Source organism: Puma concolor, chromosome D1 (assembly GCF_028749965.1).
Source record: "Puma concolor isolate L17-30 chromosome D1, mPumCon1.1.hap2, whole genome shotgun sequence".
In the NCBI taxonomy this organism is placed as follows: Eukaryota; Metazoa; Chordata; class Mammalia; order Carnivora; family Felidae; genus Puma; species Puma concolor.
The window spans coordinates 102,603,978-102,626,153 of record NC_141676.1 but is presented as its reverse complement, the minus strand read 5'-3'; the positions used below and the strand labels follow the sequence as shown (position 1 = coordinate 102,626,153).

Sequence of the window (22,176 nt, the reverse complement as noted above, 5' to 3'; positions counted from 1 at the left end):
GGGGGGTGGCAGAGAAGCTCCAGTCTTGAGCAGTAGATGTTGTGTGGGTCGGGGGAGCAGAGGGCGGGAGATAAGGCAGAATGGTGCTTTGGAGCTTGGATTCCTCTCTGAGGCCAGAGGGAATCACTGAAGGCTTTGGACTAGACTGATAAAGGGTGATGGTTAATCAGCTGACTAAGACTAGAAGCAGAGAGAGACCAAGGAGTGGTCAACACGGAGGTTTGCGACAGGGGCCAGTAAACTAATCTTAGTCTTATGTGAGTCTGTCAAACAGCCCCCACCTTACTCCCCATCTCCAGGCTCACCTCCTGGCCTCACCTACAGTGCCCAGGGAGATAACTGGGCCTCCATGCTGGGCCCCCTTCTAAGATTCCCATTGTAATGGACTGACTCATGACACAGTCCTAATCTGACTCTGGGGTGCTTCTTAACCCCAGGATAGCCTTCCTGGGAACTGGTGCCCCCTGTCCCCAGGACCCGCCCTTGGTTGGACCAAGATGCCAACCCTGCTATATCTAACTCATCGTGTTGAAAACAGCAGTATAACAGCGACTTTCCCGTGACCTCAGATTCACTCACAGGAGTGTTCAGCCTCTTGCCGACCACAGGCGAGGTGCTGTGCTAAGTGCTAGGGAGAGTGCAGAAGCAGGTACACTGAGTTCACAGACTTCAGGAAACTTGCAGTTCATACAGAAGATAAGCAATATATAAGAATGACATTGGTAGAGGCGCCTGGGTGGCTCAGTCTTTTAAGCATCTGGCTTTGGCTCAGGTCATGATCTCAATGTTCATGAGTTCAAGACCTGGATTGGACTCTGTGCTGACAGCTCAGAGACTGGAGCTTGTTTCAGATTGTATGTCTCCCTCTCTCTCTCTCTCTGCCCCTCTCCCACTTGTGGTCTCTCTCTCTCTCTCTCTCTCTCTCTCTCTCTCTCTCTCTCTCTCTCAAAAATAAATAAATAAGCATAAAAAAAAAAAGAAAGACAACATAAGGTCAAGAATGATTCAAAGAAAGGGAGAGGAGGGGCGCCTGGGTGGCGCAGTCAGTTAAGCGTCCGACTTCAGCCAGGTCACGATCTCGCGGTCCGTGAGTTCGAGCCCCACGTCGGGCTCTGGGCTGATGGCTCAGAGCCTGGAGCCTGTTTCCGATTCTGTGTCTCCCTCTCTCTCTGCCCCTCCCCTGTTCATGCTCTGTCTCTCTGTCCCAAAAATAAAAATAAAAACGTTGAAAAAAAAAAAATTTAAAAAAAAAAAAAAAAAAAACAAAGAAAGGGAGAGGAGCCAAGATGGCGGAACAGCATGGAAGTTTTTTGCGTGTCTTGCGTCCCCAAAATACAGCCAGACCAACCCTAAACCATCCTGCACACCTAGAAAACTGATCTGAGGATTAACACGACAATCTGCACAACCTGAACCACAGGATTCAGCAGGTATGCGGCGCAAAGAGGTGAGCTGGGGGAGACAGAAGCCACGGAGGGCAGGGAGCTGTTTCTGTGTGTGGAGAGAGGACGGAGACAGGGGAGAGAGTGTAGGAAAAGCACCCTCCCCAAAAGCAGCTGGAGAGAAAGCGGAAAAGTGGAAGCAGCCGCAGGGACTGAACCAAAAAGGGAGAAAGGAGAGGGTTTAAATTCCACTAGGACTAAAAACAGGGAGCGCAGAGGCTGAAACGGCGCGGCTCCATACCTGGTGGTGCTCTGGTGGGAAGGACGAATCCCCAGGAGCAGAGCGGAGTCCAGGGTTCTTTGGGCCACACGGAGAGAGGCAGTTCCCCTGCTGGGAGGACATCAGGTAGGGGCTGTGTGGGTCCCCCAAAGGCAAGGCCCCAGTGGACCCGGGAGAACAACCACGTTCGCTGGCGCTGGAACGAGGTCGTTAAGGGTGAAGACTGGAGCCAGGTGTGTGTTGTGGTTTTCCGTAAATCCCGGAAACGCTGCTGCTACACCATCTCGGGAACTTTTTCTGGGGGGGGGGGGCTGGCACCCGGCCGCAGTCTCTGGGCAGCAGCAGCAGCATGGTCCCGCGAATGTTCCTGGGTGCGGCCGGCACCCGACCATTGCTCAGTGAGATCCTCCAGCAGAGGGGCAGAACGGGTCAAAGCCGCAGTCCCTCAGAAGTGAGGGGTCGGAAACACAGCTGCATCTGAGACAAAACTCAGGAGGGAGGTACTGCCTGGGGCTTGGTCACGGACTGTGTAAAAGTGGAGAGTAGATGGAAGCCGAAGACAAAGGACGGCTGTGCGATTGCTGATCTTGGAGAACAAAGTTCCAATACTCGGCACTGGGTGGCTGGGTGACACCATTTTCACCAGTCCCACGCATGCGCATATGCACCTACAAGCGCTGCAGCGATCCACCCCCAGTAAGCTAAGCAGCGCCATCAAGAGGAGAACGGAGCCATTACACTAAGCCAAGCTCAACTGGGCCAACCTCGCTCTTCAGGAACACAAGTCTCTCCGCCTGCTTAGTTTATGGACTATAAAGTGATTCATAATTTGACTTACAGGAGAAAACGAAGTAATTTCAGTTGTATTTCAGTCTGTTCACCGGTCCATCTATTCAATTTTCTCTTTTTTTCTTTTTTCTTTTTTCTCTTTTTTGTTGCTTTTCTTCTTCTTGAATACAGAAAGAGAAAAAATTCGCTTTTATTTTCAATCTTTATTAAAAATATTTTTCTTTAATTTTTTCTACTATATTTTTTACTTTTGTGTAAAATTTGTCAATTTCTATTTAATTTCCATCATTTCATTTTAGTCTACTTTAGTGTATTCATTTTTTCAAATTTTCAAGTGATTTCTTTTTTCTCTCCCCTTTTTTCTCTAATCTATAAACCCCTTTCAACACCCAGACCAAAACACACCTACAATCTAGCATCATTTATTCGATTCCTTTTGTGTGTGTGTGTTTTCAATTTTTTAATTTTAATATTTTTTTAATTTTAATTTTTTCCTCATTAATTCTTTTTCTCCCTTCAAAATGACGAAATGAAGGAATTCACCTCAAAACAAAAGGCAGGAAGAAACGACAGCCAGGGACTTAAACAACACAGATACAAGTAAGATGTCTCAACCAGAATTTAGAATCACGATAATAAGAATACTAGCTGGAGTCGAAAATAGATTAGAATACCTTTTTGCAGAGATAAAAGAAGTAAAAGCTAGACTAGTCAGGATGAAATAAAAAATGCTATAACTGAGCTGTAACTTCAAATGAAGGCCATGGTGGCAAGGATGGATGAGGCAGAACAGAGAATCAGCAATATAGAGGACAAACTTATGGAGAATAATGAAGCATAAAAAAAGAGGGAGATTAAGTCAAAGGGCACAATTTAAGAATTACAGAAATCATTGATTCATTAAAAAGGAGCAACATCAGAATCAAAGAGGTCCCAGAAGAGGAAGAGAGAGAAACAGGGGTAGAAGGGTTATGTGAACAAATCATAGCAGAAAACTTTCCTAACCTGGGGAAAGACACAGACATCAAAATCCAGGAAGCACAGAGGACTCCCATTAGATTCAACAAAAACTGACCATCAACAAAGCATATCATACTCAAATTCACAAAATATTCAGGCAAGGAGAGAATCATGAAAGCAGCAAGGAAAAAAAATCCTTTACCTACAAGGCCAGGTTTGCAGCAGACCTATATCCACAGAAACTTGGCAGGCCAGAAAGGAGTGGCAGGATATATTCAATGTGCTGAATCAGAAAATATGCAGCCAAGAATTCTTTATCCAGCAAGGCTGATATTCAAAATAAAAGGAAAGATGAAAAGTTTCCAAAAATGAAAGGAGTTTGTGACCACTAAACCAGCCCTGCAAGAAATTTTAAGGGGGACTCTCTGAGGGGAGAAAAGATGAAAAAACAAAAAACAAATAAATAAAGACCAAAAGCAACAAAGACTAGAAGGGACAAGAGAACACCACCAGAAACTCCAACTCTACAAGCAACATAATGGCAATAAATTCATACCTTTCAGTACTCATGCTAAATGTCAATGGACTAAATGCTCCAATCAAAAGACATAGGGTAACGTAATGAATAAGAAAAAAAGATCCATCTATATGCTGTTTACAAGAGACCCACTTTAGACCTAAAGACACCATCAGATTGAAAGTAAGGGGATAGAGAACCCCCTATCATGCTAATGGTCAACAAAAGAAAGCTGGAATAGCCATATTTATATCAGACAATCTAGACTTTAAAATAAAGACTGTATCAAGAGATGAAGAAGGGCATTATATCATAATTAAAGGGTCTATCCACTGAGAAGACCTAAAAATTTTGAACATTTATGTACCAAATGTGGAGGCACCCAAATATATAAATCAATTAATCACAAACATAAAGAAACTCATTGATAGTAATACAATAGTAGAGGACTTCAACACCCCACTTACAACAAGGAACAGATTATCTAATCAAAAAATCAACAAGGAAACAATGTTCTGAATGACATACCGGACCAGATGGACTTAACAGATATATTCAGAACATTTCATCCTAAAGCAGTAGAACATACATTCTTCTCCAGTGCACATGGCACGTTCTCCAGAATAGACCACATACTGGGACACAAATCATCCCTCAACAAGTACAAAAAGATCAAGATCATACTGTGCATATTTTCAGACCACAATCGAAATCAACCACAAGAAAAAATTTGGAAAGGTAACAAATACTTGGAGATTAAAGAACATCCTACTAAAGAATGAATGGGCTAACCAAGCAGTTAAAGAGGAAAATTAAAAAGTTCATGGAAGCCAATTAAAATGATAACACCACAACCCAAAACCTCTGGGATGCAGGAATGGCAGTCATTAAGAGGAAAGTATATAGCAATCCAGGCCTTCCTAAAGAAGGAAGAAAGATCTCAGATACACAACCTAACCTTACGCTTTTAAAGAGCTGGAAAAAGAACAGCAAATAAAACCCAAAAACAGCAGAAGATAGTAAATAATAAAGATTAGAGCAGAAATCAATGCTATTGAAACCAAAAACACAGTAGAACAGATCAATGAAACCAGAAGCTGATTCTTTGAAAGAATTAACAAAATTGATAAACCACTAGCCAGTTAGATCAAAAAGAAAAAGGAAAGGACCCAAATAAATAAAATCAAGAATGAAAGAGGAGAGATCACAACCAAAACAGCAGAAATAAAAACAATAATAAGAGAATATTTTGAACAATTATATGCCAACAAAATGGACAATCTGGAAGAAATGGACAAATTCCTAGAAACATATACACTACCAAAAGTGAAACAGGAAGAAATAGAAAATGTGAACAGACCCATAACCAGTAAATAAATTGAATTAAGTAATCAAAACTCTCCCAAAAAACAAGAGTCCAGGGCCAGATGGCTTTCCAGGGGAATTCCACCAAACATTTAAGGAAGAGTTAACACCGATTCTCTTGAAGCTGTTCCAAAAGATGGAAATGGAAGGAAAATTCCCAAGCTCTTTCTATGAAGCCAGCATTATCTGGATTCCAAAACCATACAGAGACCCCACTAAAAAGGAGAACTATAGACAAATTTCTCTGATGAACATGGATGCAAAAATCCTCAACAAGATATTAGCCAACCGGAGCCAACAATACATTAAAAAAATTATTCACCAAGTTGGATTTATACCTGGGATGCAGGGCTGGTTCAATATCTGCAAAAACAATTAACGTGATTCATCACATCCGTAAAAGAAAGGACAAGAACCATATGATCCTCTCAATAGATGCAGAGAAAGCATTTGACGAAATACAGCATCTTTTCTTGATAAAAACCCTCAAGAAAGGATCATACCTCAAGATCATAAAAGCCATATATGAAAGACCCAATGCTAATATCATCCTCAGTGAGGAAAAACTGAGAGCTTTCCCCCTATGGTCAGGAACAAGACAGGGAAGTCCACTTTTGCCACTATTATTCAACATAGTATTGGAAGTCTTAGCCTCTGCAATCAGACAACACAAAGAAATGAAAGGCATCCAAATCAGCCAGGAGGAGGTCAAACTTTCACTCTTTGCAGATGACATGATACTCTATATGGAAAACCCAAAATATTCCACCAAAAAACTACTAGAACTGATTCATGAATTCAGCAAAGTTGCAGGATATAAAATCAATGCACAAAAATCGGTTGCATTCCTATACACCAACAATGAAGCAACAGAAAGAGAACTCAAGGAATCGATCCCATTTACAATTGCACCAAAAACCATAAAACACCTAGGAATAAATTTAACCAAAGAGGTGAAAAATCTATACACTGAAAACTATAGAAATCTTATGAAAGAAATTGAAGAAGACACAAAAAAAAAAAAAAATGGAAAAAGATTCCATGCTCCTGAATAGGAAGAACAAATATTGTTAAAATGTCAATACTACCCAAAGCAATCTACATATTCAATGCAATCCCTATGAAAATAACACCAGCATTCTTCACAGAGCTAGAACAAATAATCCTAAAATTTGTATGGAACCAGAAAAGACCCCAAATAGCCAAAGCGATCTTGAAAAGGAAAACAAAAGCAGGAGGCATCACAATCCTGGACTTCAAGCTATACTACAAAGCTGTAAGCATCAAGACAGTATGGTACTGGCACAAGAACAGATACTCAGATCAATGGAACAGAATAGAGAACCCAGTAATGGACCCACAAGCATATGGCCAACTAATCTTTGACAAAGCAGAAAAGACTACCCAATGGAATAAAGACAGTGTCTTCAGCAAGTGGTGCTGGGAAACTGGACATGCAGAAGAATGAACCTGGACCATTTTCTTACCCCATACACAAAAATAAACTCAAAACTGATGAAAGATGTAAATATAAGACAGGAAGCCATCAAAATCCTCAAGGAGAAAGCAGGCAAAAACCTCTTTGATCTTGGCCACAGCAACTTCTGACTCAGCACATCTCCAGAGGCAAGGGAAACAAAAGCAAAAATGAACTACTGGGACCTCATCAAAATAAAAAGCTTCTGCACAGTGAAGGAAACAATCAGCAAAACTAAAAGGCAACTGACAGAATGTGAGAAGATATTTGCAAATGACATATCAGATAAAGGGTTAGTATCCAACATCTATAAAGAACTTATCAAACTCAACACCCAAAAGAACAAATAATCCAGTTAAGAAATGGGCAAAAGACATGAATAGACACTTCTCCAAAGAAGACATCCAGATGGCCAACCGACACATGAAAAAATGCTCCACATCACTCATCATCAGGGAAATACAAATCAAAACCACAATGAGATACCACCTCACATCTGTCAGAATGGCTAACATGAACAACTCAGGCAACAACAGATATTGGTGAGGATGTGGAGAGAGAGGATCTCTTTTGCATTCTGGTGGGAATGCAAGCTGGTGCAGCCACCCTGGAAAACAGTATGGAGGTTCCTCAAAAAATTAAAAATAGAACTACTCTACTACCCAGCTATTGTACTACTAGGTATTTATCCAAGGGATATAGGTATGCTGTTTCAAAGGGACACATGCACCCCCATGTTTATAGCAGCACCATCAACAATAGCCAAAGTATGGAAAGAGCCCAAATGTCCACCGATGGATGAATGGATAAAGAAGATGTGGTATATGTATAGAATGGAGTATTACTCAGCAATCAAAAAGAATGAAATCTTGCCATTTGCAACTACGTAGATGGAACTAGAGGGAATTATGCTAAGCGAAATTAGTCAGAGAAAGACAAATATCATATGACTTCACTCATATGAGGACTTTAAGACACAGAACAGATGAATATAAGGGAAGGGAAGCAAAAAATAATATAAAAACAGGGAGAGGGACAAAACATAAGAGACTCTTAAATATGGAGAACAAACAGAGGGTTGCTGGAGGGGTTGTGGGAGGGGGGATGGGCTAAATGGGTAAGGGGCATTAAGGAATCTACTCCTGAAATCATTGTTGCACCATGTGCTAATTTGGATGTAAATTTTAATAAATAAATAAATAAATAAATAAATAAATAAATAAATAAATAAATATTCAAAGAGCTTCTTAGAACAGTTCTGGCTAAACAGCTATGGCTCTTTCCAAAAAAAAAAAAAGACCTGGAAAGCCATCATAGGTCTCCATTTATTTGGCCAATGTGACCATTCCTTTGAGAGCTTTCTGCCACCCATCTGTGAAGGAACAGCTGCCATGACCGTGTTCAAAGTCCCTTCCTGGCCTGGCTCCATGCTTCCTGCTTCCATCTCTCTGCATGCTCCAGATTCCTGATTTGGCTCTTCTTGACTGTGAGGTCATGGTCGATACCGCACCTGGCCATTGAAGCATATCTCCCCCTCTTAGGTCTGCAAACACACCCACAGTGGGACCGGGGTGAGGAGAACCTTTCAAGGAAAACAAAAGAAAAATACCAAGGACTATAAAAAGAAACATGTTTGCAGAGTTCTTGTTTCTGATTGCAAATTGAACATTTAGCAAAATATTGACTCAGTGGGTACAGCCTGGGAGGTCCCCCAGGCCCCTGCTTCTTCTTGTCATTTCACCTTTTCCTCCCTGAATGTTTAAGAGATGCTCAGATTTCTCTCCAAGCCGGTTAGGACTGGCCCTGCTCCCAGGTGTTATCTCTGAACCAGGGGGAGCCTAGTGACCTTCACTGGGCCAGAGCTGCCACTCTAACATGCAAGTTGTGTTCTATACAGCCCATTTTTATTGAGATGCTGCCTCTGCCCTAGCCCCAGCCTGGGTCTCCCCATACTGAGCCAGTAGATCAAGACCCTCTTGTCTTAGCCTGAAATGGCCCTCTTACCCTCCCTCCCCCTTGACTGATCACCAAGGACCAGTTAAAACCCATTCTATCCCCAAGGAAGCTCAGCTTTGGCACCCTTGCTCACCCACGTCTCACACTCATCAGCTTCCAGGGGCAGCCAACAGAACTGACACCATCTTGCCCTGGCTGCTTCATGCTGTCACTTTCCATGGATCAGAAACAGACACCATGTCCTTTTTTGCCTGGAAACCTCACCCTTCCTTTTGTGCCCCTTCTCCAGTCTCCTTGTGTGGGCAGCCTTGAGCAACAGGTTACAACTGCAACAACACTGTAAGTGTCATCCCTGCCTCCAGCCTTCGCCTCTCTAGCCTGTGTTCCAAGGTGCAGTTGGGGAAAGAGCATTCTACAGTACACGTCGGTGCCACTTCCCAGCTTCAGACTCACAGTGACTCCCAGTGTCCTCATGTAAAACCCGCTTTCGTGGCATAGCTGACAGAGCCCTGCATGATGCATTCTTCACCTGCCTTCCCAGCCTTATCTCTAGCACACGTCATAACACACATTCCCTCCAGCATTTGGGGTTGGAAATTACTAAATGTAACCTGCACTTTGCTCATCACTCTGCCTCGCACCGAACCTATCCGGTACACCTAGAGAATGCCTATTCAACCTCCAGTTCAAACATTACCTCCACCAGGAACCCTCCTTGGCCTCCCTAGACATCTAGAGGCAGCCACATTTTTTCTCTGTGGCTCCTACAGTGCTGTATTTGGACCTGTGTTATAAGATGATGCCATTTCTATAATTCTATGTATGTTCTGTCTCCCCAAGACATATATTATGGCCAAGAGCCCAGATTCAGAGTCTAACAGGGCAGAGCTCAAATTCTAGCTCCATCATTTACTAGCTGGGTGGCCTTATGCAAGAACAGACCTTAGTCTCAGTTTCCTCCCATACAAAATGGTGGCAATGATGAGACCTACCTTAGAAGGGTTGTGGTGAGGATTTAATGAGTTAATGCTGTAAATCACATTGCCTGGTATACAGTGGGCAGCGATTCAATGTTGATTTGGTCTATTTTATACCCTAAGACTCTAAGGTCTTACTACAGAGGAACAATAGCTACATTTCTTTAGCATTTGCTAGCTGAAGTTGTACCAACCCACTTAATGTCCTAACAAATACATGAAGGTGTTATTTTTGTTACCCCCGTTTTGCAGATGAAGAAACGGAGGCAAAGAGGCCAACAAACTTGCCTCAGTCAACACAACCTATCAGTGCCAGAATCACATCCAGGAAGTCTGGCCCCAGAACCTTCACCTCTAAAGACTACACCCCGCTGGCCCTGTAGATAGTCACTGAACATTTATTTTAAAAAATGAACCAATCTGTTCAGCTTTATGTCCTTAGTGTCTAGCATGGACCTAACACCTACTGAGTTGCCACAAATGGCTGGTAACTGATAAGGAGCAGAAATCGCAAGTGCACGGAATAAGGCCTCTGCCTGGGACCAGTTCTCCCCACTTCTCCATGTGCTCTGATGAGTGTCAACTCAGGAGCCCCAGTGGGAGGGGTTTTACTCTCCACAATAAACAAGTACAGTAAATAGAGCAGACCTGCCCTTCACTAAGAAAGGGGAGGAAAGCCCCCCTCATGGGCTCAGGCAGTCACAACCTCTGCTGTAACCACTACAACCCCCTGACACGGGCCATTGTCTACAGAAAAAAGAGGGAAAAGAGCAGGCCCCAGACATGGAAAGATAGAGAGAGCATTTGACTCATTAGCTGCATATTCAATTCTGACGTTTGAACCTGACGGAATCCGAGTAGGGCGAGAGTAATGAATTAATCCCAGGGAAGGAGACAGGTCTGCAGCTCCTCAGCTATTAGCAACCCGCTGTGAAGGGGAGCCCTGCTGAGCCAACATGTACCACAGAGTTTGCTCCCCACCACCTGGCTCCTTTTGGAACCTCCCTGGTCTGGCCCAGCCAATCTCAGAAAGACCAGCACATGATAGGTGTTCAATACGACTTTGTCAATCAAGGGACTGACCCAAGAGTGAGACATTCCCTCTAGGCTCACTGGCGCCAGGACCAAGCATCCTATGACTTTATGACCCAGTTAGCAATCCCTGTATCTCCTAGGGGTCATCCTGTCTAGACCCCTGCCTTAGGCAGCCTGCTTTTCTTTTTCGGGGTCACAGATCAGGATATCTCCCACTGACAATCACAAAGGAAAAGTGGTCATCAGTTACCCTATATTTTCTTTCATTCATTCACTTATTCCTGATTCCCCTTTGCAGAGAGGCAGCTGAAACCCAAAACAGACACCAGTAACAAAGTCCAGTAAACACAATGTAGCCATTGTGTGAAATCTTCCCTGAAATTCCAAGGTGGGGCATTAGCGTGGGTGGGCTTACCAGGCATTGGGACTCTGATTAGACCCAGGATTCAACAGTCAACTTGATCCACTCAAAACTGAGCTACAGAGTTCAACTCCGTCCCTCCCTTCCTTCCTCCCTTCTTTCCTTCCTTCCTTCCCTCCCTCTTTCCCTCGTCTCTCTTATTCTCATACACACACACACACACCCTCCCCAAATCCACCGTGCTCCCATCCAACCTCTCTGGCTTCCCACACTCTCAGTGGCACCAGATCCAGAGGGTCACAGGATGAAGCTGGCATAAATCTTCAAAAGAGAAAGACAAAACAAAGGGAGCGACAGACAGGAAGACAGGCGTCCCTGCATCCCCCTGGCTCTCTTCTCCTGACTGGGCTGTCTCTAACCCCAGGCCACAGAATTCATCGCTCACTCTGATTCAGTGGGACAGTTATTTTATATTATTAAAATAAGAGATTATCATCACCACCGATCTCCATCTTCTTTCCAATCTCATCTGAAAAGCAGGCATTGCCTGCTGCTCCAGGACCCCTAATTCTTTCTGCCTCGGCTGTTAAATCATTTAACCTGGCAAAGTGTCGGGATATGCATTTTACATGAGAGACACGAGGCAGGATAAATCTAGGCTGACTGCAGAGGCTGAAAAGAAATATCTGAGGTGCGGCCAAGGGTCAAAGGAGCACTGGATGGGATGCAGAGTCAGGAAGGGCGGGGTTTCCTCCCTCTCTCCACCTGCTTAGGGGACAAGAGAGCCAAAGCCTGACATCCCTTTGCAAAGAGGCAACTGAAACCCAAAACAGATATCAGTAACACAGTCCAGTAGACACCCAGCAGCCAGGCCTTCCCTGGACTTCTAAGATGGGGCATTGCCATGCATGGCCTTACCAGGCACTGGGACTCAGATTAGAGCCAGGATTCAACATCTATCTGATCCACTCAAAGCTGTGCTGCAAATCCCAGCAACAGTGGAGCTGTCTCAGAATGCCTGGGCTGTATGGACCCCTATACATGACAGCCTTGATTTATAGATGAGAAAACCAGAACCAGGGGTGGGTGGGCAGCACTTAGCCAAGGCACAAAATATTAGCAAAAACTAGGACCTGCCTCTAGAGTATGAGCCTAGCGATCCTAGCCCCTGGTCCAATGCCTGGCTCTGACCCTGGCCATTTCTGTACACTTAACCCTTTGTAATATACAAATGTCAGCTCTAGTTACTCAGGAGCCTGGGTGAGAACACAGGGAAGGTTCATTTGCTCATGATTTCATTTTATCAACTTATATTAAGGGTCTGCCAAGTGTTAGCCCTGGGCCAAGTGCTGGGGATGCAAGTGTGGACTAGACTCATCTGTGCCATCAAAGAGCCCATGGTTAGATAACCCAACAGGGCCAAAAGCTAAAAACAATGTCAGGCCTGTGCTCTTGGTCAAGAGTATAATTTTCCATATGCTTTATCAGTCAAATGGAGATTTTGCAAACCACTGTGTGAGAGTCCCATAAATGCTTCGGTGCCCCAGAGGTCAAGGTTGCTTATTTCTTGCTTGACCTAGAAAGGTAAGCAATGTGCCCCCAGGTCATTTGGCATGTAGATAGTAGCCCAGGGCTCAAACCCAGTCGTCCCGCTTCAGCTATGATGTCAGGCTACTAAAACAGGATAAGAGGAACAGGGTTGTCAGATTCAACAAAGAAAAATATATAAGGCCCGATTAAATTTGAATTTCAGCTAAACAATGAGTAAAATAATGCTGTAATATAAGTGTGTCCCAAATACTGCATAAGACATACTTAGACAAAAAAAAAATTCTTTTTTCATTGCCTGAAATTCAACTTTAACTCCTGTATTTTATCTGGCAACACTGTGGGGATGGGAGAGAGATGCACTTGGAAATTGGATGCACAGTGAGAGAACCCAGGCTCAGAAACCAAAAGTCCCAGGAGCCCAAGGAGTGGCCCATCAGCTTGTGGGGGGTGCTGAGCCCTTCTAAGGCGGCCTCTCCCAACCCCACAGCAGCTTGAATGGCCTCTTGCAACTGTGCTAACGAGAACACTCTTCTCCAAACAACAGATTAATTGATTTAAAACTTTTAATGCCAGATGCTTGGTGGAGGCATTTTAATAATCCTCGAGTCAGAATTAATCATGTCTCCTGATCTTTAAGGAGGGCAGTTATTAAATCCTGCAGAGGCCGGGGATGGGGACGAGGGGAAGCTATTTTTCCTGGGTCCTCTTCCTGCTGTGCTCTAATGATGAGCCCTGGGGCTGGCCAGTGGGGTGCAAGTGGGGAGCAGAGGCAGGATGAGGTCTAGAACAACCCCTGTGGGGCAGGAAGTTGGTTAGCTCAGCCTGGCTTTCTCACTGCCCAAGGCCAGGGTGGGGTACCTATTACAGTGGTCTCTGAAATAGTGGTCCCAGGACACCATTAGTTACAGAACCAGACACATTTGCTCAGCCCCAGGACATCCCTGATGGTGAGATGACTGCTGGTGAATCCCTCTCACTCACCACCTTTTTACTTCTGAGGAACTTTAGAAGAATCCATTTCTTTGAATTTGGGGCTAAGGACAAGGACACAGGTCTCCTCTAGTGAAGCCAGGGCTCCTGTACCCCTTGACGCTGCCTATCAGCCTCCTCCCGGCATGCCCTCCCCAACCATTCTCCTTGCCTCTCTCCTCTCCTCTGCTCAGGGGCGATTCATCCTCTCCCTTCCTCGATCCAGAAGCCCCTAAATCCCTCCCAGGTGTCTCCAAACTTGCATCCTCCATCCTGTCTCCTTCTTATCCAGTCCCGGGTTCTCTGTACCATTTCCTCTCAATCCAGACTCTTACACACACAATGTACCAAGCATGTCACCAACACAAGCTCCAATCTTCATAACCTTCCTATTCAGTAGATGGTTATTAGACCTTGCTTACACAGGGGCAAACTGAGGTTCAGTTCTGTTTATGGCTTGTCCACACCTACACACCCTCACTGTGCCAGCCTTGAGACCCCTTCCACCCAGAAGGTTTCCCTGGCCCCGTGTATGCTCTTGGTTTCAGAGTTCCTAAAGGAATAGTGATCATAGGAAGCTGATTTTGCATTAATGATACCAAGTGTTTGCCCTATTCAAAGCTCCTAAACGTCCAGGTCCACATTATGTACTCGTATGCAGGGCAGTATACCAGAGCAACTGGAAATATTGGTTAAGTGATACCAGGAAGGATGCTCATGGCTGTGGTGACCCTATCAGGGCGCCTGAGCCTCCCACTAGCAGAGCTGGGCAACTCTGCTTCTCTTGAGAGCCATTCTATTGAGGATGGCATCACTCGTGCTTCACCCCAGATACCCTCACATGCCCCTCTGCACTATCACGGAGACAGTAAGCTCTGAGCAGGCAGGGGCTTGCCACTGGTCTCCACCATGTATGAAGTCCAGCTCCGAAGCAACACAATCCCAGGTCGGCCACAAGGGTGCCACATTCTGCCCCTATTAATGCTGAACACCCTTGGGCTCCCCTGGTCCCCTGATGCCCCACTGTCAAAGCTAAATCGATCCTCCCTTTTTTCTCTGCAAGAACATCTCAGTAATCCTAATTGGTCACTATGGCAACCCCAGCTGCAGCTCCTCGTGGCCTCAATGAAGAGACAGAAGGATGAGAGGGGGTGAGATGGAGGTTAAGCCTACTTATTGTATAATGCTCTGCCTTTGATATCACCTAGATCCACATGCTAAGTACCTGGAAAGAAACAAAATCCCGTGTAAATTAGAATGATACCATCCAATCCCCTGCTTATACCCTCACTAGTAGCAGCCGATAAGGCCATTGTCTGCAGCCACTGGGCCTGACCTCCTCTGCCTGGCAGCTGATGGGGTTTCAGTGGTGGGTCACATTCATCACGGAGGATGGGCTGGGGTTGTGAATCTCGCAGGGCGAGATGGCTGCAGAGGGGCCACTGTCTGCAACACCCTCTGCCCTCCACCAGCCAGGAGGGGGTCGAAGGGAAGAAGAGAAGCAGGAAAACCACTGCACAGAGCCTCACTACATGCTCTCTTCCTTGGCAGAATTATGGGGCTGCTACTCCTTGGAAGATAGATCACTCCCCACTTGGTTGGGTGCTCTCAAAGGCCCAATCCTGCAGTGAGCTCAGTGGTGAGCCCATGTCTCTATCTCTTGCGTGCGCTCTCTCTCTCTCTCTCTCTCTCTCTTTCACACACACACACACACACACACACACACACACACACACACACATACACACACCCTGCCTGCAAATGTATCTTGCCATCCAGCCACCCGCAGAAAAGACCTCTGCTCTTTTCATTCTTTAAGGCTTTTTACTCTTGCTGCCCTCAGTGCTGCTGCCTGCATGGGCTGGGCCCTCCTGCCGTGGAGCTGTGATTCCTCCAGCACTATGTGGAGGTGGCCTCTACAGCTGCCACCCACATTCACCAATGGCCTTGTGGTCCTTCAGCTCTGACCCCTTTGGTTGTATTCTCAGACCCAGACTTCTTCCCCATCCCAGGAGAAGTGGGTTTGGGCTTTCTCTCCCAACACATTGCCCTGTCTATGCTCCACCTGCCCCATGTGGAACTTCTATCCTGTTTCCCACACTCCAACAGAAGACTCCTGGATTCCGTTACTCCACGAGTAACAGATATACAGTGATACTCCAGGAGTATTCTGATACTCCACCCCAGCTCAGCCAGAGTCTGATTAGCCCTTCTAAAAAGAGCAGAGTTCGGGGCAGCCTCTTTTCTCATCCCTGCTGTCCCAAGTCTATTTGAGCAGAGTTTCTGATCCTACCCTGTGGCCCGAAGAGAGACCCCTTTGTTGAGAATGCCTCCAAATTTCTCCTTTTTGGGGTTCTCTGTCCCTGGGGAAAGGAGGGCCCAAGGACACTGGATTTTTCTCAATACTAAACAGAATGTAAGAAAGCCGCATCCATTTTGGCTTTTTTTTTGTCTGCCCCTTTCATAACCTCCCCTCCTTCAGCACAACAGTAGTCAACCATCCGTTTCTGAACTCTGGTCAACACCTAAGGCTTTCTCTGCCTCCTGCCAGGTCATTCTCTCTACCGTCCATCTTATAACGATGTAGAAGCACTTTACCACATAGCAGGCACTGTTAGGGATATAGAAAACCAGAGAAGTGTTCCCATTTTCTAATCCAAAAAGGATTAGCAAACACGCATCTGTCCATTTCTAGTCTGTAGAAGACAAAGCTTTTCTCTTGGTCGTGTCTGGGAACAGAAAGGCAGAACAGCTGTGGTGTGGTAGGAGGAGGTTCAACTTGGAACCAGACAGATTTCTGGCCAAATTACTCAGCGTTTCTGAGGTTCAGCTTCATGGAGGTCATAATGCCTGGCTTGGAAGGTGCCCATGGGCCGTGAGTGGGACCTAGGCTCAAAGAGGCCTTTGTAAATGCCATAACATGGTACAAACGTAACAAATGGTCATTACCATAACAGTGATATGGGCCCTGAGAGCTCCTGGCAATGGGTAGGTGATCTTCCCAATTTTCCCATCATGGAGCCTGTTCTGGGAGAGGGAAGCACGGCTCCCTATCAGGCCATGACCCTATGCATTCTTGCCTTCTCCCCGATGTGGGTCCAGGATTGGTGACTGTAGCTGGAGAATTTAGACATGGAGACATTCCTGCCACTTGCCCATAGACAGGGGGAGGCCTCTTAAGGTATACCCTCTTACCCTAAGATGTGCTAATCGTCTTTTCACCTCTGAATCCCAATCCCACCTGCCTGGGAACATAGGAACATGTTCCCATCAGGTAAATTTTTATCAGGAATGTAGGTATAGACACATTTCAGATACATCTTTTGGGCCCCAAAACCTCCTGTGACATAGATAAAGCAAGCATCATGCCTAGCCTCATTACACCAATGAGGAAACTGAGGCAAGAGAGGCAAAGTGACTCTTCTGAGGCCACCGAGCTAGTGTGCTGCAGATCTGAGACTTCTAATCCCCAAACGCAAAAACCTGTGCTCTCTTCCTCTGCATTGCAGCTGCCTGCCTCCTGAAAGCTGCTCCCCGTGGCCCACTCATCTGCTATTCTGGCAGGGTAAACACTTGAAGAAGGCCCTTGGCTCAGAGGGCATGTTGAGTGGAATATCAGGTCAGGGTTCATCTGCATTTCTGGCGACAGAAGGCTGCTGAGATAATAGGAGCCCCTTTGTGTTCCGTGAGGCTGGGTGGGAGCGAGCGGATGTCTGAAGGAGATTACAAGCAGTTATGGATATTGCTTGTCATGCTACCATCAGCAGACGCCTTTTTCAATTGACTAGTTGCTTGTATTTCCAGAATAGGGAATGCCAGATGTATTTACTGCACTGAAAGAGAGTGCTGAAGGCCCTTGGAAAGGTACCCAGCTGTAGAGTAGCAGCGGAGGCCAGGGTAGGTTAACCCCTGGTGGCCTAGTAATCAGAATTCCTGGGGAGCCAAGGACAAACAGACAAGGCAGCCCACATCTAACAAATGTATAGAGACTTGGAAGTGCTTTCTAAGTTGCTTGTTTGGAATTTAAAATTCATTTTCCTGTGTAAACAATGTTATTAGAATGAACATTTATTAAGTCCTGCTATGTGCTAGATGGGATTGAGGCGTTCTACCTGCATTTTTTTTTTTCCATTACATCCTCACTTCATTATAATCTTACAAGATACGAGTGGCAGACACTAGCTTGTTGTTCACCAAATCAGTAACCCTTTCCTATTAGGCTCACAGTTAGTCAATCCTCGGCTTTCCTTACATTAGATGCAGCCATGGGACAATGGAATGTAGATGGATATCATGTGTACCATCTCCTAATCTGGCCCATAAAAAATGCCTCCTGTTCTATCCTTCATGCTGTCTCCTCCTTCATCTGTCTGCTTGATGCAGAGGATCCAGTGAAAGGCTCCCAGGCTCTATGGAAGTATATCCACTGAATGGAAGGATCCAGAGTCCCTGAATGACAGCATGGAGCCAAACCTCACTACTGACCTATGTTGGATTGTGACATGAGCGAGAGATAAAACTTTATTGTGTCAGACCACTGAGATTTCATGAGTTTTGCTTCTGTGAAGCTTATCTACCCTAACTAATTCAGTAAGTGCCAGGATATCAACAGCCCTCATTTACAAAGGAAAAAATGGAGGCTCAGACAGGTAGCATGACATGCCCAAATGACATAGGAAGAACACTGTGAAGCTAAGAGTCAAACTCAGGTATGTCACACTCCAAAGCCAATAATTTTCTAAATTGCCTACCACTACTGGTGGCCAGGTTCCTAGCTCAGTCACAAAAATCTATTTTACCAACAAAATTGCCAGTGCATTTTTTGACTACCACTAGCCACTGCCCATAGTAGTTTCCATGGGACAACAATTAAAATTCAACACCTGACTCTGAGAACATATCCCATGCACACCCCCTCACCTCCAAGTATTGGAACACACATCCAGGCCTGAGTAAAGGAGATGCTTCTCCATCAGTTGCTACCTAAAGACTCTGAATCAAGATAAAAGATTCCCATTGTCCCCATGGGAATAGAGAAGGGACCAGCATTCAAGCTTCCACTGTGTACCCCATATTGCCCTTGCTAGGTCAAATTGCTGGTAAGTTGGGAGTTTTCTTGTGACATAGGACAAGCAGGTCGTTTCTGGTTCTTAGTACAATCCTGTATGGATCCTAGCAGCATGGATTCTAGAACCATATTTTCTAAGCCTAAAATCGAACTGCATGGTCCAACCAGCTGAGGTACACTTGTGGTGACAAAGAGAAGGAATGTTTAAAATTATAAGGGTCCTGGAAACACTGAGAACTCTGATTGCTGTAGACAGAGGAAAACTCATGCTTCTTTTCTGAACAGGTCTTATCCAGAGGACACAAATCAATTCTTCAGCATATCCCGAGTGTATGCTGTGTGCCCACCAATGTACCATCCATAGGAGAGAGGGAGGCAAAGGAGGCACCTTGCCTGCCCTCCAAAGGACAATAAGCTGATCAGAGAGACCAAGCTGAAGCACAGAAGACAAAACCCTAGAAACTCTCCACTACCACAGCCAAGAAAAAACTCTCCAGCCAGTAATGTTAATTTGCAGGTGTTCATATGTGGAACACTGACCTCACTGTCCCTTTCACCACCTCTTCAAGCTCTCAAATAAATCCAGCAGCATGTAATCAATGGTGTGGGACTTAACTGAACACTTGGTAGGAAAGATGATGATTTACTTCACACACCCCTTTGAAAATTGTTTTAACATTCCCCTAGTTCTCTTTACCCCAACACTCTCTCTTCCTTGCCCCCACTTGGGACCCCCTCCTTTCTGACTACCCACATACTTTTTCACTCCTTAATCCAATTTAGCTTACAAATCCCTCACTGCTGCTTTATTATGCAAAAGAATGTGATCCTTTCCCAGATCTTTTATCAAACTGTAACATTTCAAAGTGCCCCCCTCCACCCAACACATACACACTATGAGGTCTTTAGCAAAAAGGTGTCCCCTGGCTACTAGAACCCATTCAAGGGGGAGGGGTGGGTATGTTACGAGTAACCCACTCAAAACCATTTCTGGTACTGGGCTTGTGCAATTTCACCCTGCAGAATCTTAGCCAGGGCTTTGCCTGCCAATAAGTCTGCTATCCACGGTGCTGACCTGGGGGGCTATACAGCTGGTCTTCCACTCCCCCCATTCAGGCAGGGAATTGGATCACCTTGCTGTCTGCTCTGAACTTCATTCCTGTCATCTCTAAAATGGGGTTATTAACAGTAATTACCACATGCAAAGCATTTAGCATAAAACCTGGCACAAAGAGTTCAATAAACAGTGATATGTATTATTATTATAATGCTATTATACTGCAGCCCCCAGGAACTGTCCCACATCTCCTATTTATTCACTGCCACTTCCCAGACATATTCTTCCCTCTAAAATCCGTAGCTAAATGGTATTTGCGTAACTGATGCCACTCTCATCTCTCTCCCAACACTGCTTTAGAGTGAATGCAAGTTTTCGAAGGTTTTTTGCTTTACCAGTAAAAGAGAAATAGGAGTTAACAAAACAACTAACTGGTTTCACTGGTTGAAATATGAGTGGAGCTAACTCTAGACTTTTTTAGCTTTGGTTCAGTTCATTCATTGATTCATCTCTTTGTCTCTTGGCTCCTCATTGGGGAATAAAACCCATTCAAGTGTCCTCAAATGTTGTTTTGTTTTTGTCTTTGGGTTTTGTTTTGGTTTTGGTTTTCAAAAGCCTATCTTCCCAAGATTCTCTGTGTTTGCTCCTCTCATAGTACATCTCATGCTCTACTGAAACTGTCTCTTTATAAAAACTGTATCACCCACCTTTGTATATTCAACAACTTGCAGAATGCACATTGTTTGGGCCTGAATGAATAAATACACTAATAAACAAATGAACAAACGACAAACAGAATGTGGTAGGTTGTATTTTTTGCCTCAAACTTTGATCCTTCCCAATATGCACACAGACTTTTCCATGTGTCTTTGCAATTATTCTCACTGAAGGAGTGAAGTCTATTTTCCCTCCCTTTGACTTTGGGTTTACATATGTGAGTTTCTTTGGGAATATAGTGAGACAGATGTAACAGGGGCCAGTTCTAAGCCTAAGCCTTAAGAGGCTTTGCACCCCTGACTTCATGATAAAAAGAACATGCCCTGGATAGCCATGGTACCAGGAGGAGGATAAAAGCCATGTGTATCAGAGCTACCAAAGCTGCCACAAACTGCATCAGAGCTGCTCCAGCTACCCATAAATCTGAAGATCTGAAGTGAAGCCATCTAGCCAAGCCCATTCTAGATGAGCCACATCTCAGCTGGCCTGCAGAAGCATGACTGATAATGAATTATTACTGTTTTAAGCTACTAAGTCTGGGGGTTAATTTGTTACACAGCATTATTTGGGCAAGAGCTAAGTAATACATGGAAGAAAACACAATTTTTTTTTTAATCTGAAGATCTTGGTTTATGAAGTTCAGCATCTCACCTTCTCTGAGACTTGACTCCTCTTCTATAAAGTTTGGATAATAATTTCTGATTAACCTAGTTCACAAAGATCAGGGTTAGTTTCAAATTATATAAGGGTAGGAGAACACAGCAGTGAATTAGCCAGCAGCACAGAGATAAAAGAGTATTATAATTAGGGGCTGGTATTCATAAGTTTCTCCAACATCTTGGTACACTCATAATCTCCATCCTGGATCCTGTATACTTAACTGAGATGGGACACCAGACAGCTAAGGATGAGTATTTGGGTCCACAAAAGTATTGATAAAATTAATTATCCTCCAAGAGGGAACTTGTTATTGCCTCTTTCATGTTCAACAACAAAAAAATTCAACTGACTGGGACACCTGGGTGGCTCAGTAGGTTTAGGGTCCAACTTCAGCTCAGGTCATGATCTCGCAGTTCATGAGTTCAAGCCCCACGTCGGGCTCTGTGATGACAGATCAGAGCCTGGAGCTCCTTCAGATTCTGTGTCTACCTCTCTCTCTGCCCCTCCCCCACTCGTGCTCTGCCCCTCTCTCTCTCAAAAATAAATAACAAAACATTTAAAAAATTTTTTTAAAAATTCAACTGACTGGGGCACCTGGGTGGATCAGTAGGTTGAACGTCCAACTTTGGCTCAGGTCATGATCTCACAGTTTGTGAGTTCAAGCCCCGCGTTGGGCTCTGTGCTGACATCTCGCAGCCTGGAGCCTGCTTCGGATTCTGTGTCTCCCTCTCTTTCTGCCCCTCCCCCAATCATACTCTGTCTCTCTCTGTCTCTCTCTCTCTCTCAAAAATAAACATTAAAATTTTTTTTCAAAGTGTGCCTGGGTGGCTCAGTTGGTTAAGCCTCCGACTTTGGCTTAGGTCATGATCTCACGGTTCATGAGCTCAAGCTCTACATCAGGCTCTGTGCTGACAGCTCAGAGCCTGGAGCCTGCTTCAGATTCTCTCTCTCTCTCTCTCTCTCTCTCTCTCTCTCTCTCTCTCTCATTGCCTCTACCCCGCTCATGTTCTGTCTCTGTCTGTCAAAAATAAGCAAACATTAAAAAAATTTTTTCT

General features: G+C 44.8%; 1 long non-coding RNA gene across 1 annotated transcript in view; it reads right to left on the bottom strand.

Moving 5' to 3' along the window:
• LOC147576951 (uncharacterized) overlaps positions 1-1,909 on the bottom strand; it is a 162,451-nt gene extending 160,542 nt beyond the window's left edge. The window contains exon 1 of the long non-coding RNA XR_015240588.1: positions 1,684-1,909. This is a non-coding gene — a long non-coding RNA (uncharacterized LOC147576951). The remainder of the gene's footprint in view (positions 1-1,683) is intronic.
• Between the last annotated feature and the right edge of the window lie 20,267 nt (positions 1,910-22,176).